Here is a 14,435-nt window from a genome sequence, read left to right on the forward strand (position 1 = left end):
TTCCTGCACCAGTCTCGCTGGCGGCCAGGTGAGACACAGGAAGCAAACATCCCCCAGTTCTACTACATGGTGGTACGTTCCCGCGCGAACAGTCAAGCGGTCCATCAAATCAGGGATGAAGGCACCGCAGCGTGCACCAGTGGCATCTCCCTATTTAGTTCCCCACAGTCCACAGTCATTCGCCAGGGCTGTGCATTGGCCTCACAATGTGTGCCTTCCCCAACCAGGGGGCGATGGACGACCTTGACCTCACTCACATCCTCCATGGAGGACTCAGCAAGCGTTTCTTCCTGGGACCACAAATCCCGCATCTGAGCCACCCCGGCAAGCATTTCCCAGCCCACACGGCCGCAACGACCTTCGCTTTCTCCAGCCTGTGCTGGTTGGACAGACATCCATGTCCTCCCACCCTTCCATGGGGGTCCAGCTCCCAAGAACAGTGGCCACCAAGCAGCACACACTGTGTGGGGCCACACGTCCTCCCGCCCAGAGTGAGACATCATTCCTACCTGGCCGGAGTCCTGCTCACCACGCCAGGTATCTGAGTGGATGGAAGCTCCCACACAAGACGTCCACAACGCTAGGAGCCCACAGCAGCAGCAGACCACCAACAAGCAGGCGATGCCTGCTATGGCCAATAGGGCGGCATGCCACCCGGAGGCTTGAGAGGACCACCAATTCACCGAGGGGTCACGTTTCTCCCAGGCAGATTGCATTTCCTGCTCCCGGCAATGCTCCTCACAGGCTTCCCGAGACTGAGTGTTCATACACACAAACTGCTCCTCCACCCCTCCGAGAGCTTTGGCCGGCACCGTACCCTGCTCGGTGCGCCATTTGTCATGCAGTGTCTCAGCTCCTACTCCCCGCACAAGAACGCAGGACATGGTGAGGCCAAAAAGGAACACCAATGGAGCCATAGATAGGGGAGTCAGACCACTATATTCTTGCTGGCAGCTGGGTTGGAGACACAGGAAGCAGGAGCCACACAATCCGCAACCTGCCATCCACTTCTCTGCCAATCAACAACCAACCCCCTAGCATAGCCATGGCAGTTATATTAGTGGCTAATAGCTAACTGGTTACAGCTGATGGCCAACTAGTCACAGCTGATGGCCATCTACTACTCAAGCCAGCACCTTTCCACGTGATGCCGAGAGCCTGGAAACTGCTCTCTGGGACTCTGTCCCCACACTCTACAAAGTCCAGGAAGGCTATGCTGGATGGGAGCAGCAGAGAGCAGCTTTGGAGTGGTGGGGAGATGCTGAGGTGATCATTCATGTCCAGCTGAACAATGAGGTAAGGGACAGAATGTGAAGGATGATTGGTGAGATTTTAGGAGCCAACCCTGGAAGTGTCTGATCTCACTTAGGCCCACAGGCCACTGGCCCTCGCAAATCATAGAGGGTAAATGTGCCCAGCAGTGTGCCAAGGAAGAGACCCTGATATGGGCAAACAACAGCCTCCCGGAACCACGTGACCTCCTGGTCCTGGTCCTGGCCCTGACTCTGCCATGAATGGCTCATCTAACTGGGCCAGCCCCTCCTCCTCCAGGCCTCAGTTTCCTTCTCTTCAAAGACCCCCTCCATAAACACAATGCGTTACATCCACACAATAGAATATTACTCAGCCATAAATAAGAAAGAAGCACTGATATATGCGACAGCAGGAAGGAACCTCAGAATCAGTGTGCTAAGTAAAAGAAGCCAGACACAAAGGACCATGTAATGCAGGATTCCATTTATATGAAATGTCCAGAAAAGGCAAATCCCTAGAGACAGATAGCAGACTAGGGGCTGCAGTGGGGCTTGGGGGCGATGGGGAGTGACTGTTAATGGGTACAGGGTTTACTTTTGGGGAGATGAAAATGGTTTGGAACTAGATAGAGGTAATGAGTGCACAACACGGTGAATACACTAACTGCCACTGAAGTACTCACTTTAAAATGGTTACTTTTAACCTTAGAGGATTTTACTTAAAAAAAAAAAAAAAAAAAAGCCCCTTCCAGCTCTAACCTTCAGGGATTGCTTAAGATCCGGGAACCAGGCCAGTTTTGTGCCCAAAAGTAGGAAAATGGGTTCTGTCCTTTCTGCAGATATATTCCAAATAAAAATGTTTTTCAAAAGAGCGCTAATTCCTACTTTGCCTGTGGAGCGGGTGCAATGCTAGTGAGCATGTAAACTAGACAGCTCTTCGTAAACGCAAGCAGACGTTACTGACACACCGTATCTGATCTCGTTGGTATTGTCCTGGAGGCAACCGTGACAGGGCCGGACCGGAGAGACACAGCTGCATTAACGTGTGTGCATTAAGGGCAAGCCAGCACCAGGCATCTGAACACAGTGCTTCAGAGAAGCCCTTGCTCTTTAGGACAATGTGAATTAATAATGAAGCCACTATTCCCTGCTTCCTGGGTGCCCGACGCTGTCTGACACACTTTCCATGCATCGAATCAGTTAATCCTCTCTGCCACCCTGAAAGATAGTAGGATTAGAATTGTTTCATAGACAAGAAATGAAAACCCAGAAGGTTAAATAATCTGCTATATTGCTTATGTATCGCTGGGTAACAAATCAGTCCCAATCCCAGTGCCTCACAATATAGTCATTATCTCAGTTTTGGTGGGCCAGGCCTCCTGGTGTGGCTGGTGGGTCCTCTCTCTTAGGGCTGCAGCCAAGGTGGGGTCTGATCTGAAGGTGCGATCGAGGAATGATCCAAGTCCAAGCTCATGTCGTTGTCAGCAGGACTTGGTTCTTTGAGAGCTGTTGGACTGAGAGTCTCAATTTCTAGCTGGCTGTTGGCTGGAGGCCCCCCTCTGTTCCTTGCCATGGGAGCCTCTCCAACCCAGCAGTTTGCTCTATCACAGCGCACCAGCCGAGAAGGCCGTAGAATCTGCACATAAGACAGACTGAGGTTTTACAAAGCCTGATCACAGAAGGGACATTCCACTACCTCTGCTGTATTCTACTGGTTAGAAGCAAGTCACGGGACTGGTCCACACTCGAGGAAGGGCGGGGGATGGGGGGACATTACACAAGGGTGTGAATACAAGGAGATGGGGACCACAAGGGGCCACACTGGCAAAGACCCACGTATAGTAAAAAGCTAAGTCACATAAGCCCTGGGTTTTTAGAACAAGCTCAGGTTATTATCATTACATTGCATTTTCTCCATGTTCATCAAAAGTGGACAGGGGATGGGAGGAAGGAAGGAAGGAGAGACAGACAGAGAAAGAGAGAGAGAGAGAGAGAGAGAGAGAGAGAGAGAGAGAGAGAGAGGTCTTTCTGCAGGAAAAAGGCCACCTGAGTCTTCCCAGCCAAGCCTCGCTGATGAGTCTGGTCCTGCAGGACGCAGCCCAGAGCCAGGGCTGCCCCTATATTAACGTGTCCTCATGAGAGCCCTGTGAGGTGCTGCGTTATAGTTGCCTGGCAGAGCCCTGAGCACCTGAAGAAGAGGTATTCCACATCATGACTATTAATAAGCTGGGAACATTTGGGGCTCCTCGAGGCCTGGCTTGGCAGCCCCCCTCCCAGCAGAGGCAGCCCAAGTCTTCTTTATAACAGCCCCATAGTCTTGCTGTGAACAAGGGCTGCACCTGCTGTGTCAGAGGTTGGTATAGTACGTGCCCAGGACGTGGCCTTCTGAGCATCTGGGAGGCAGGGATAAAGGACTCAACCTGTCAGCATCAGATCTGCTCAAGGAAGGACCTCATTTTATCCTTCCATTTCCAGCAGCCAGGACAATACCCAGCAGGTGGATGAGGAATGAATCACTTGTTGCCCACATGGGTCATCGGTGCAGATGTGGTGGGAACCTCTGAAGCCAGGTGTGAGCAGGGAAACCCAGTCTCCACCACCTTCTTGCTTCCCTTCAATCCTTGGGTGAGTGGGACTATTGACTTTCTTGGTGCCCCAGAGATGTAACTGCAAAATATGGGCCTCCCATGACCACCCCCCAAGTTCAGGCCTCCTGGAATAGCTGTACCTCCGTGAACCTCCAGCTCCGGAGGCTGGGTCAGGAGTGAGCACCTGTCCTGTTTCTCCCCCAGTCCTCTCTCTTAGAATTGCGGGTCTTTGAAACATCAAAGCCTTTATGCCACCCACTTCCAGCCACAGAGTGGAGCCATTTGATCTTCAAACTCCTTTCTAAATAAAACTCTGGGGTGAGGCCAGTGGCCACTCTTCCCCCCACCATTCTAAGGGGCGGCTACATCAATGGGTTCACCGTGAGTTCTCTGACTCCTTTCTCACTAACACAGATGAAAATGCATTTCCTATCAGGCAGGGCAGCCCCACTACTTACATATTGGGGATTGTCACCCCCTATGGACCAGCAAAAGCACCTGGCTAACAACTTGCATATAAAGGCAGCCTGACAGTTTACGTTAATGAGTGGTCTAGAAGCCCCCTTCACTCTCACGGCCTCCCTAGGTTGGACAGGCTGGTAAACAGCATTCTTAATGGCAAGGATGGATTCAATGTTGGAGGGCAGTCATCCAAAGGCCATGGAGCCCTCATGACTTTTACAACAGGAAAATGGGCAGCTCCTGGCCTTCTGAGAGGAGCCCCAGTAGTGACAGGACCCGCCCCACCCGTCTCGTGCCCTCCTTCCCCGTCCCACGTCTCCCATTCCTTCTTTCTCTCCCAGCTGCCTCTTTCTGCCTCCTTAGGCTGGGCTTTGCTGTGCTGGGAGCAAAAGCTTTATTGAATTTTTGCAAGTACTTTGCATGGCGTCTGATTTACAATTCATAACCTGGATTACACTGCAAGTTCTGCCTTCCGGGGTCTGTGTAATTTGGATCTCGGAAATATTTGCTATGCTTTCAATTCCCCTGACATCTGAGGGATTGAAAATGGATTCTACCCCTGGAGGTTTACAATTTGGAGGGGGTGATGGAAGGCGGAAAGGGGGATGAAGCTGGCACATGAACCGAGGTGGTGCTGGGAGAAGCAGTGCAGTGTGAAAACTGAGGGGTGGGGAAGAGAGCAAGGCAAGCACGGGAGCAGGAGGGGGTGGTAATATGCATGAAAAAGAGGGAGCAGGGAAGATAGCATGACTAGGGCTCCTGTCCCTAAACACGGTGCCTCCCAACGGCGCCATGATGGCCCAAGGGACACAGAGCCCCGATGCCACAGGTCAGGAGAGACAAATGCTATCCAAGGGGTGTGGCTTGTCTGTGGAACAGCCCAGAGCTGAGAAGCAGTCTTCTGGCCCTGCCTCTGCCCCTTCTTTGCTGGAAGAGAGGGAAATCCCCAACCACTTTATTTTTAAGTTTTATTGAGATATAATCCATATACCATATAATGCACCCATTTGAAGTGTACAACTCAGTGGCTTTTAATATATACATAGAGTTGTGGAGCCATCGCCACAATCAATTTTAGAGCACTTTCATTACCCCTAAAAGAAACCCTGAACCCCTTCATTGCCACCTCCTGAATTAGTTTTCTGGGGCTGCTGTAACAAATTACCACACACTTAGTGGCTTAAAACAATAAATGGATTCCTTCACAGTGGTGGAGGCCAGTCTGAATCAAGGTGTTGGCCCGGCCACACTCCATATGAAGGTTCTAGAAGGAGGTCTTTCCTGGCCTTTTCCAGATTCTGGTAGTAACTTGACTTGTGGCTGCATCACACTGATCTCTGCCCCCACCCACATGTGGCCTCTCATCTGTGTGTCTGAGTTTCCTATCTCCTTCTGCCTTTCTCCTATAAGGACATATGTCATTGGATGTGGGGCCCACCCAAAATCTAGGCTGATCCTAATTCCATCTGCAAAGACTCCTTTCTCCAAATAAGGTCACGTTCACAGGTTCTGGGAATCAGAACGGGGATGTGACTTTTTAGAGCCACCATTCAACCCACCACCACCACCATAACCACCAGAGCAGCAGACAGTTTTTCCTGTTTTGGCCATCAGCTTTCCAGGACAGAAGATGGCACAGCAAGGTCCTTGTCAGCCTTCTCTCTTAGGTCCTTTGTTCTGAGGTCAAGGAATATATTCTCCTCCCATCCCCAGGAAGAGAATAAAGGGCAAAGTGCTCCAGACAAAAATCTTAAAGTAAGGCATCCAGAGAAGAGGTCGGCCTGATACAGTGGGTGGTTAAGATCCGCCTGAGTTTATAAGGCCTAGAAGTTCTTTCACTTTTCATCAGTTTCCCCACCTTCCCTACCTCACCTGAGCGTGGACTTGGAGTCAGGAGACTGTTCCATCCTAGCTGTGTAACCTCAGGCAAGTTGTTGAAAGCCTCTGAACCAAAGATTCTGTATCTGTAAATGAGGATAAGAATACCAATTTCATAAGATTATTGTAAAAATTAAAAGGAGACCATGTCAATGAACCATTTCATCTAGTGTCTGGCACTTAGTAGGTGCTCATTTGATGTCTGTCTGTTATTCTATCTTTCTATCCATCCAATGATCCATTCATTCATTCCTTGACCCATCTATTAGTCTATCATCTATATGTCCACCTATCTACCTATCTATTCATTAATCTCTATCATCTATCTATCATCTTCAGGATTATAGCATCTTTGTTTTGTCAAGTTATCTATAGGTGTGTGTCAAACCACCCCAAACTTAATAACACAGAACAATAATAATCATTTATTACTGTTATCTCTCATGGTTGGGGGGTTAGTCAGTCCATTCTATTTGGGTTCTTTCATGTGGTTTCAGTCAGGTGGTGGCTGGTGTCATCGTGAAGATGTCCTCACTCACATCTGAGACGTTAGCTGGAGCTGTCTGCCAGGACACCTATAAGTGACCACTCCGCGTGGCCTGGGCTTCCTCACCGCATGGCAGCTGGATTCTAAGATAGGCCTTCCATGCTTCCTGAGTGCTTCCTGTGGGTCCCACCATGCATTCAACACCTTCCCATCAGGTGTCCCACTCCACAATACCAGTCCTGTCCAACAGGGTCCTGGCAGGAAGTCACTGGCACAGCCTAAAGCAGCGATGGGGTAGAGTGGAATGAAGGAAGCATTGACAAAGGGGAAGCAAGGCTAAAGGGACCCAAGGAATGGGGAGGGTGCACCAGGCCTAGCGAAGGGGAAAGGTCATGGTTCCCCCAGGCTTGAGAGTGCGTGGGGAGAACTTGGAGACAGAGGTGGCCATAGGGCAGAGCCATGGACAGCCACTGCCAAACCGCTCCCCAGCAGGGAGGGAGCCAGAGACCAAACGTCCTAACTACTCTGGCTCATCCTCTGAGTGCCTGTCGGCACCACACCCTCGGAAGCCAGAAGCGACCGGCGCTGGTCCTCAGGTGGGGAGCTCAGAGGCCGGCCTCCTGGCCCAAAGCAGGGGCAAAAGTGTGGAGAATGGTCTGGAGGACAAACACAGAGCTTCCAGCAGAGGAGAGTTAAGAAGCTGAGGCTAAGAGAGGTTTAGCAACTTGCCCAAGGTCACAAGCTCAGAGGCAGCATGTGGTGCGGCCAGGTTGACTTGACTCCAGAATTCTTTCCAAGGCTTCCTGTGTGGCCTGAGTCACAGTGAGGAAGGTTTCGGTGTGTGCACATGGGTGTAAATGATCATCAACAAAGCTGCCAGCAGCCTCTGCAGTGCTTCCATAATGGGATTTTAATTCGCTCCCCCCATCACCCCACTGAGCTGCAAAGCGCTCCTGTTTGTCTATTTCTTGTTAGGCTGCTGCCTAAAACGGGAAACAGAAGGTATCCCCTCTGGTCTACTTTCCTCTGGGGGTCAGTCACCCTCTCTGGACCAGAGCCCTTCCTCAGGTGCCCCCGCAGCTCTGCAAATGCCACCATCCTCCCCGTAGCCAGAGAGAAGGCCATACAAAGTGTACATTTGGAACGGGGAAGGGAGCTGACCACAGCCTGGGGACACTGCCCCATAGGCCCAGGAGGTGGCCGTCTCCCCTGAGCAGGGGCTTTGGGGTCCCACAGAAGCTGATTCCCAGCCCCCTGTCCTGGTCATTCCTGTATCCAGAAGCTGTCCACCCAGTTGTCAGGCCAAAAGCCGGAATGTTCACTCAGGAGTCCTCTTTCCCTCACCCCCACACCCAATCTTCAGCAAGTCCTGTGCACTCTAACCCGTCCTCCCTCAGAGAACCAGTCCCACCTACGAAATCCCTGCCAGGCTGCTTGTCACTTCCTTGGACAGTCTGTTTTAAGTGGGATTCCCTTTATACAATGGATGCATTCCTGATTTGGCGCTTCCACAAAATTTCAAATTTGTGCTTGAACTTCACTTTTGTAAATTGAGTGTCAGCATGCCATTGGCTTCTTAAAGCTCTCTGACGGTCCCTGCCCAGCGCATCCTCACATATTAACTCTAACTTGATCACTTGGAAGAGGGTATAGAATTTTCCAAAAGGCATTTGGTACTGACTGACCCACTCGTATGTGTTCCGTGGGGTTTCTTTAACCAATGTTCTGTGAGTTGAGCTCCTGGGAGCAGTTCCTGGGTGTCCACTGGGTGGCTTTCCTTGGTGGTGATACTGATGGCCCTCCCCACGTTCCCCCACGGCTCCCCCACTCCTGTTCGCCTCCCCTGTGCTCTGCGTCTCAGAAGGGCGAGCTCTGCAGGCTGGTCAGCTGGGCTCTCTTGTCACTTACCTTCTGGTTAGGTTTGGCCACGCAAAGGCACTGACACAAGACCGGACAGGAGGGTTGAGAGCTTGGGATATTTACCCCACCCACCCTTCCTGCCTGTTATTATTCCCGAGCGGTGTCTCTTCTCCATGGCTCCAGGCCCCGCAGGCTCCAACACCAACACTCATTTCCCTCTCACCTTTGGACCTCCAGGTAGTAAAGGCTCACCATTGTTGCTGGTCCTTGGATCTGACGCCCGCCCACGCTGTTCCCTTAACTCTGCTCACAAATCTATGAATGGCTTCTTCGTTACACTGCCTCCTCTGCAACCCTTAGCCGGTGCCGGCTGTTTCCCACCAGGACCCTGCCTGTACAACAATGATCGTGATAATGTTGCCACGCTCTGAAACCCGAAACCCTGACTGCCAGCCCCAACCCAGGGTCCCTGGGCACCCATCTCTAGCCCCTGGGTAGGTTGGAAGGAAGCCCGGATGCTCTGTGGGGAAGCGGAGACACCAAGGTGACATAGGCATCCGTAAGGGTGGGCTTCCCAGCCTCAGCACCATTGACATTTGGGACCAGAGCATTCTTTGTCGTTGGGGGGCAGGGAGGCGTCCTGTGCACTATCGGATGCATAGCAGCATCTGTAGCCTCCACCCACTAGGTGCCAGCAGCACCTTCTTCCAAGTCACAATAATCAAAAGTATCTCTAGATATTGTCAAATGTCCCGAGGGCACAATGTCACTCAGGTTGAGAACCACCCCGACCCTCACCCCCAGGAGTGTCGGGTATAAGCTGAGGCCTCACTGAGCTGGTTTGCTTCTTAGGAGAGGGGGAAGGACAGGGTGGGCAGCCCAGGAGGCCCTGAGACGACCTGGTCTCCCAGGACCACAACAAAGGAGTCCTCAGCAAGGTTCCATGGTGGCTCCACCACCTGCCCCTCCAGCCCCTGACAACTGGCTGGGGCCCAGGCTTTGTGACCCCCACTCCTCACCCTCAGCCCTGCTTGGCCCTGGTGCCTGAACAGAGGGGCCCCAAATGATGAGTACCTCTTCTGCATCCTCCCGGCTCTCCCAACGCTCTCCTCCTCTCCTCTTACCCGCCTTGAAATGATTTTGGGAGGCAGCTGGCAGCAGGGGAGTACAGCTGCCGCTAAGTTATCCAAACGATTTATCTTAAGATTCATGCAGAATTCATTGTGTGGGGACCAGGGTGGGTTGTGCTTTAATATTCATGCAGATTTGGAAGAAATGTTAATCACGGGTTTGGGTAATTTGCACTTCTGCTTAATTCTCCTCCTCCCAGCTCCGTTGGCCAGCCCCCTGCCGGCCCTCCTCTCCTCTCCTGTGAACTGGCTTTCCTCCAGCCCAGGAAGGCAGGTAGCGCTGGACTGCAAGGGTGGGTGGGGGCTGACCTGCTCTCTCCCGGGGCTGAGCTGGGCCCCAGCACCTTTGGGCAGACAGGGGGAGGACGGTGGGCAGCAGCAGAGAAGAGCTACGAGAGCTTCAGGGGTGTCTTGACGGGAAATAGATAACCTGCTACAGCAACCAGATATGTGCAAATTAGCATTGATTATTCTCAAATTAACAGCTTGGGCATTTCAAACCCAAAATAAGGTCTCAGCTCAGCTCTGATCTCTCCCTCCCCCACCCCGGACTTCCCATTTCCACTGCTTTTCCTGCCCCACAGTGACAGCTATCTGGGCCTGAATGCAGGAGCGACAGGCTCCTGGGGAATGGGCCTCAGAGGTCTTCACCCAGATGTCTCTTTACCAGACCTTGTGGAGGAGAGATACTTCTGGAGATTGTCCATGGCTCTGAGCTCCCCGGTCCTGGCTTAGGCCACGCATCCATGGGGACATGGGCTTTAGGACTTGAGGCCAAGCCCCTGAGCAGGTGTCTCACTCCCTGCCTGCCAGGTGAGGGAGAGCCTTCTTTAGAGGATCTTAAGGGTGATATCAGACAGTGGCCCCCAGGGGTGCCCCAGAAGAGCACCTAGGAAAGCCCTGAGTCCCCTGGGCAGGGGTTCCCGTGCTCAGCAGGGGCTGCTATCTGGGCTCCCCCTCTCCCTTTTGCAGGTAGGAAAAATAAAGTATAGAGAGGCGCAGACGAGCCCAAGTTCACCCAACCAGCTTGCTTGTGGCAGAAGCGAAGTTTGAGTCCAAGTTTGACTGAGGGCCAATTGCAGGGCTGCTGCATCAGGCGGTAAGCAGGAAACACACCACTCTGAGAACCTAAAAGGGAGGGATTTACACAGAGACGCAGTTACACTGGTGAAAGGGGATGGTGAGGCAACTCAGGTACTGGCAACGGCACCAAGCTACTAGCACCCTAGGCAGGAGGGACAAGAGGAGAAGCCGGTGCCTCATGGAAGCTGATGGACCCACCTACAAAGAGCAGGAGCGACAAAGAAACACAGGAATGCTGGCAAAGAGGGAAGAAGTACACCACTTGCCCCTCCTTTCTGTCCTCCCATCTCCTGCAAGGGCCTCATTGGCTGTTTCCGTCCATTCAGGCTGCTATAGAAAAATACCAGAGACTGGGGGACTTAAACAACAGACGTTTATTTCTCACAGTTTGGGAGGCTGGAAGTCCAAGATCAAGGCCCTGGCAGATTCAATGTCTGGTGGAGGCCCACTTTCGGGTTCACAGACCACTGTCTCTGTCCTCACATGGCGGAAAGGGTGAAGGAGTGCTCTGGAGTCTTTTATCAGGGCACGAATCCTATCATGACCTAATCAGCTCCCCAAGACCCCATCTCCTAATGCCATCACATTGGGGGTTGGTTTTCAACGTGGAAAATTTGCGGGGAGACACAAACATGGCTAACACCAGTCAGGAGCGAGCTGCCATGACGGCCCCTATGATGCTGAGCAGAGAAGGGGATGCATGAAACATGAATCTGAGAGCAAACAGGAAATGACCAGCACAAGGGCTTTTTACCCCAGACAGCGTCCCCCTTCCCCCTCAGGCCTCACTGGGGGTTTGGCAAGAGAAAGGGCCGGAGAGGAAGGTCCAGGAGGGGCATCGGGAAACTGTCCCGGCACCACAGGTGACAGACAGCAGAGCTGGCTTTGACAGAAGGAAGAGAGCTGGGGGAGGGATGGTTGGTCGTGCCCCCTCCCCAACTGGCTCTCTGTCCTCCTGGCCCTTTCCTCCCACCCTGCTGGGATCTGGTCGGCTTCCAACCCCAGCAGCCGGTGTTACCTGTCACTGCCTGTCAGCTTCCCCCACCACCGCACAGCTGCCTCTGTCTGGACCCAGAATAATAATCAGGGAGCTGCAGACACCAGAGGAAGGAGGCCCAGGAGACATGGCAGCTGTCCAAAAGGCCACCCTCTTGCCCTACTTCTTCCTTGTCTGTTAAGACTGAGAGTCTCAAACCCATGACACCCACCACACACACACTCACATATCAAGGTGTCCTGGAATTAAGGTGCCTGAGAAGGTTTTCAGGCCCGAGTGCCAAGGTGTAGCAAAATACCTGCTACAGCGAGTGAGTGAGATGCCCACTGAGGGAACACCTGGAAGTGACCCCGGTCTCTCCACATCTCTTGGAGGAGGCTTCCGTCACCATGAACCGACCTTCCGCAAGACAGAGCTCCTGGAAAGCAAAGTGTGCAGCAGGGACACCTCCACTTGTACAGGTAAAGAGGGTAAACTGTGATGCTCCTTGACGGGTACAAAAGTCACCTGGAGTAGATGGTCCAAGCAGCCCCTCAGCACAGTGCCTGGCATGAGGTGGGCATTTAGGAAAACATTTTTGTCTGCCAAAGATGCTGCCAATCTCTGGGCTCTTTTGGGGAACTCATTATATACTACATGTGATTCTGGGGGGCTGCAAACATAGTGGCCTGAGTGGCCCCTCCTTCTGGTTACAGATGTGATCATGTGACATCGCACTTGTGATCGTGTGATTGAACTGTCATGATACTGCATTCCCTAGTCAGTGATTGGTTCAGAGCTGGTCATGTGATTCAAACCCAGCCAATGAGAATCTTGCTTGGGAGAAATCTATTGATTCTGTTGGAAAAATGATACTTTGGTAGGTTCAGCAATTATAAAAAATGTGCCATTCTGGTGCAGGATATAAATAGATGGAGAGACTGGGGGGAATGAGCAGAGAGACAGGGGATTTATGAGAACTCTGTATTTTTCACTCTATTTTGCTGTGAACCTAAAACTACTCTAAAAAAAAATAAAGCCTGTTTTTTTATTTAAAAAAGGTCAGGGTCTTTAAACATGAGAAAAAAACAGGAGGATATATGTAAATGTATAAAAGAAAAAAATATAATCATACTTTAATATTAAAATATTTCTGGGTGTAAGGCAGAGGGTCTGGGAATTCTACTTTGCAAGTTAAAAGCTATTATTATGAAATTATATATAATTTTGGGGGGAGAGATGAGTAGGTATTTAGAGTACAGGAATTCCTTAAATCACCTAGCTTCTATCTGACTTCTTTTGTATATGGGGTGTGAAATGGTATGAAAGCCCTTTTGTAACTATCTTTTCAAAACTCATCTTTATTGAGTGTGGCTATAATACACACATTTCTAAGAAAAAGAAAAAGAAAGGTACTTCTCTTTGGGGTTTCCAGCACCAAGAGTGAGAGCCTGCAGAGAAGAGATTTTCTTAGAAGGTTCCAGAAGCTGCTGTTGGAAGCTTCCCCAGATCATCATCCTATTTTCTGTTTATTGAGAACTACTGGCTGAGCATGGGGGTCTGGACTAAAGCGAGCTGCAACCTGGGTGCCCTTGGTGGGCTGCTGCATCCTGGGCTGGGACTGAGTCCGTGAAGGACCATTAGCAAGTGTCCTGCATTGAGCTGCACAGGCCCAATCTCCAACAGCGACACCATGTGGTCGTGGGAAGTAATGGCAACAACGGACGATGAGCTCACAGTTGTGTCAACTGGCTGCTAATGAAACAAGGCTGTACTCCTTAGGGCAATATAAGTCTTGGGGTTCTTGGAGGGAGGCCATGAGAGGGAGACCCTGAGCATTTTGAGTATTCTAGCGAAAAACTGGGGGGAAAAAAGAGATGTAATCTGCTTTCATGCCAAGAGGGAATATCAGATCATATACGTATTTTCCAAAGAAATGTTCAGGCTAGAAGGTTAAGAGCCTAGAGATCTGATTTCAGCCTGTTGCTTATTTAGTGTGAGACCCCGGTGGGGGGTCATGTTCACTCTTATTTCTTCATTAACAAGCACCCCAAATCTTCGCCGGCTCCAATATTCTATGATGTTAGGATACATGTGTTTTAAGGAACACTATCCAGCTAGAGATGGTGAATGAGAAGGGCCGGGGACTCCCAATCAGGGCATGTCCCTTTCCAGTGCACCCACAGACGCTGTGGGTACAGCTGTCCGAGGACCTCACCTACCATCAGACGGGAGTGGCTCCCATCAACCATCTCCCCTGCCATCTAACACCCTCCATCCCTGGGGTTCGAAGAAGTCCTGGGAGAGGGCATCCTTCTGGGGCAAGGAAGGGGGCACAAAGTGGGGTGTCGTACCTCGGGGTGGCTCTCACACTGGATGTTCAGAACAACCTCCTGCAAAGCAGGCCCTACCACCCTCATCCATGCCCGAAGGCTGGGACACATTCTGAAATCCACATCAGAATGGATTTCTCTACTCCCCTCACCTACACCCACTTTTCTCTGAAGAACACGGAAGAAGGGCAGGACCAAGCACGGCCCCTGGACACTGGACTGCTTGCTACATGCTGGCAGGAGAAGCCTAGCCATCAGGGTCAGAGAGTCAGAGCTGGAGGGAATCTAGAATGTTCTCTAAGTCCTCAGTCAATAGACAAGGAAACTAAGGCCCAGCAGGGGAAATGAGTCAAGAGAGCCTGCCAGGGAATCCGCATTAGAGCCT

The 14,435-nt window shown here is 51.5% G+C and overlaps 1 long non-coding RNA gene across 2 annotated transcripts; it reads right to left on the reverse strand.

Moving 5' to 3' along the window:
• Window positions 1-1,779: 1,779 nt before the first annotated feature.
• On the reverse strand, window positions 1,780-9,732 carry LOC109451872 (uncharacterized). Of its 2 annotated transcripts, XR_012492268.1 has the most exons (5): window positions 9,603-9,732; window positions 8,781-8,920; window positions 6,721-6,946; window positions 6,176-6,267; window positions 1,780-2,889 (listed from the first exon to the last, which is right to left on the reverse strand). It is a non-coding gene; the product is annotated as an uncharacterized LOC109451872 (long non-coding RNA). The 2 variants fall into 2 exon arrangements; XR_002138045.2 differs by lacking the exon at window positions 6,721-6,946.
• Between the last annotated feature and the right edge of the window lie 4,703 nt (window positions 9,733-14,435).

The sequence above is a fragment of the Rhinolophus sinicus genome, linkage group LG15 (assembly GCF_036562045.2).
Source record: "Rhinolophus sinicus isolate RSC01 linkage group LG15, ASM3656204v1, whole genome shotgun sequence".
In the NCBI taxonomy this organism is placed as follows: Eukaryota; Metazoa; Chordata; class Mammalia; order Chiroptera; family Rhinolophidae; genus Rhinolophus; species Rhinolophus sinicus.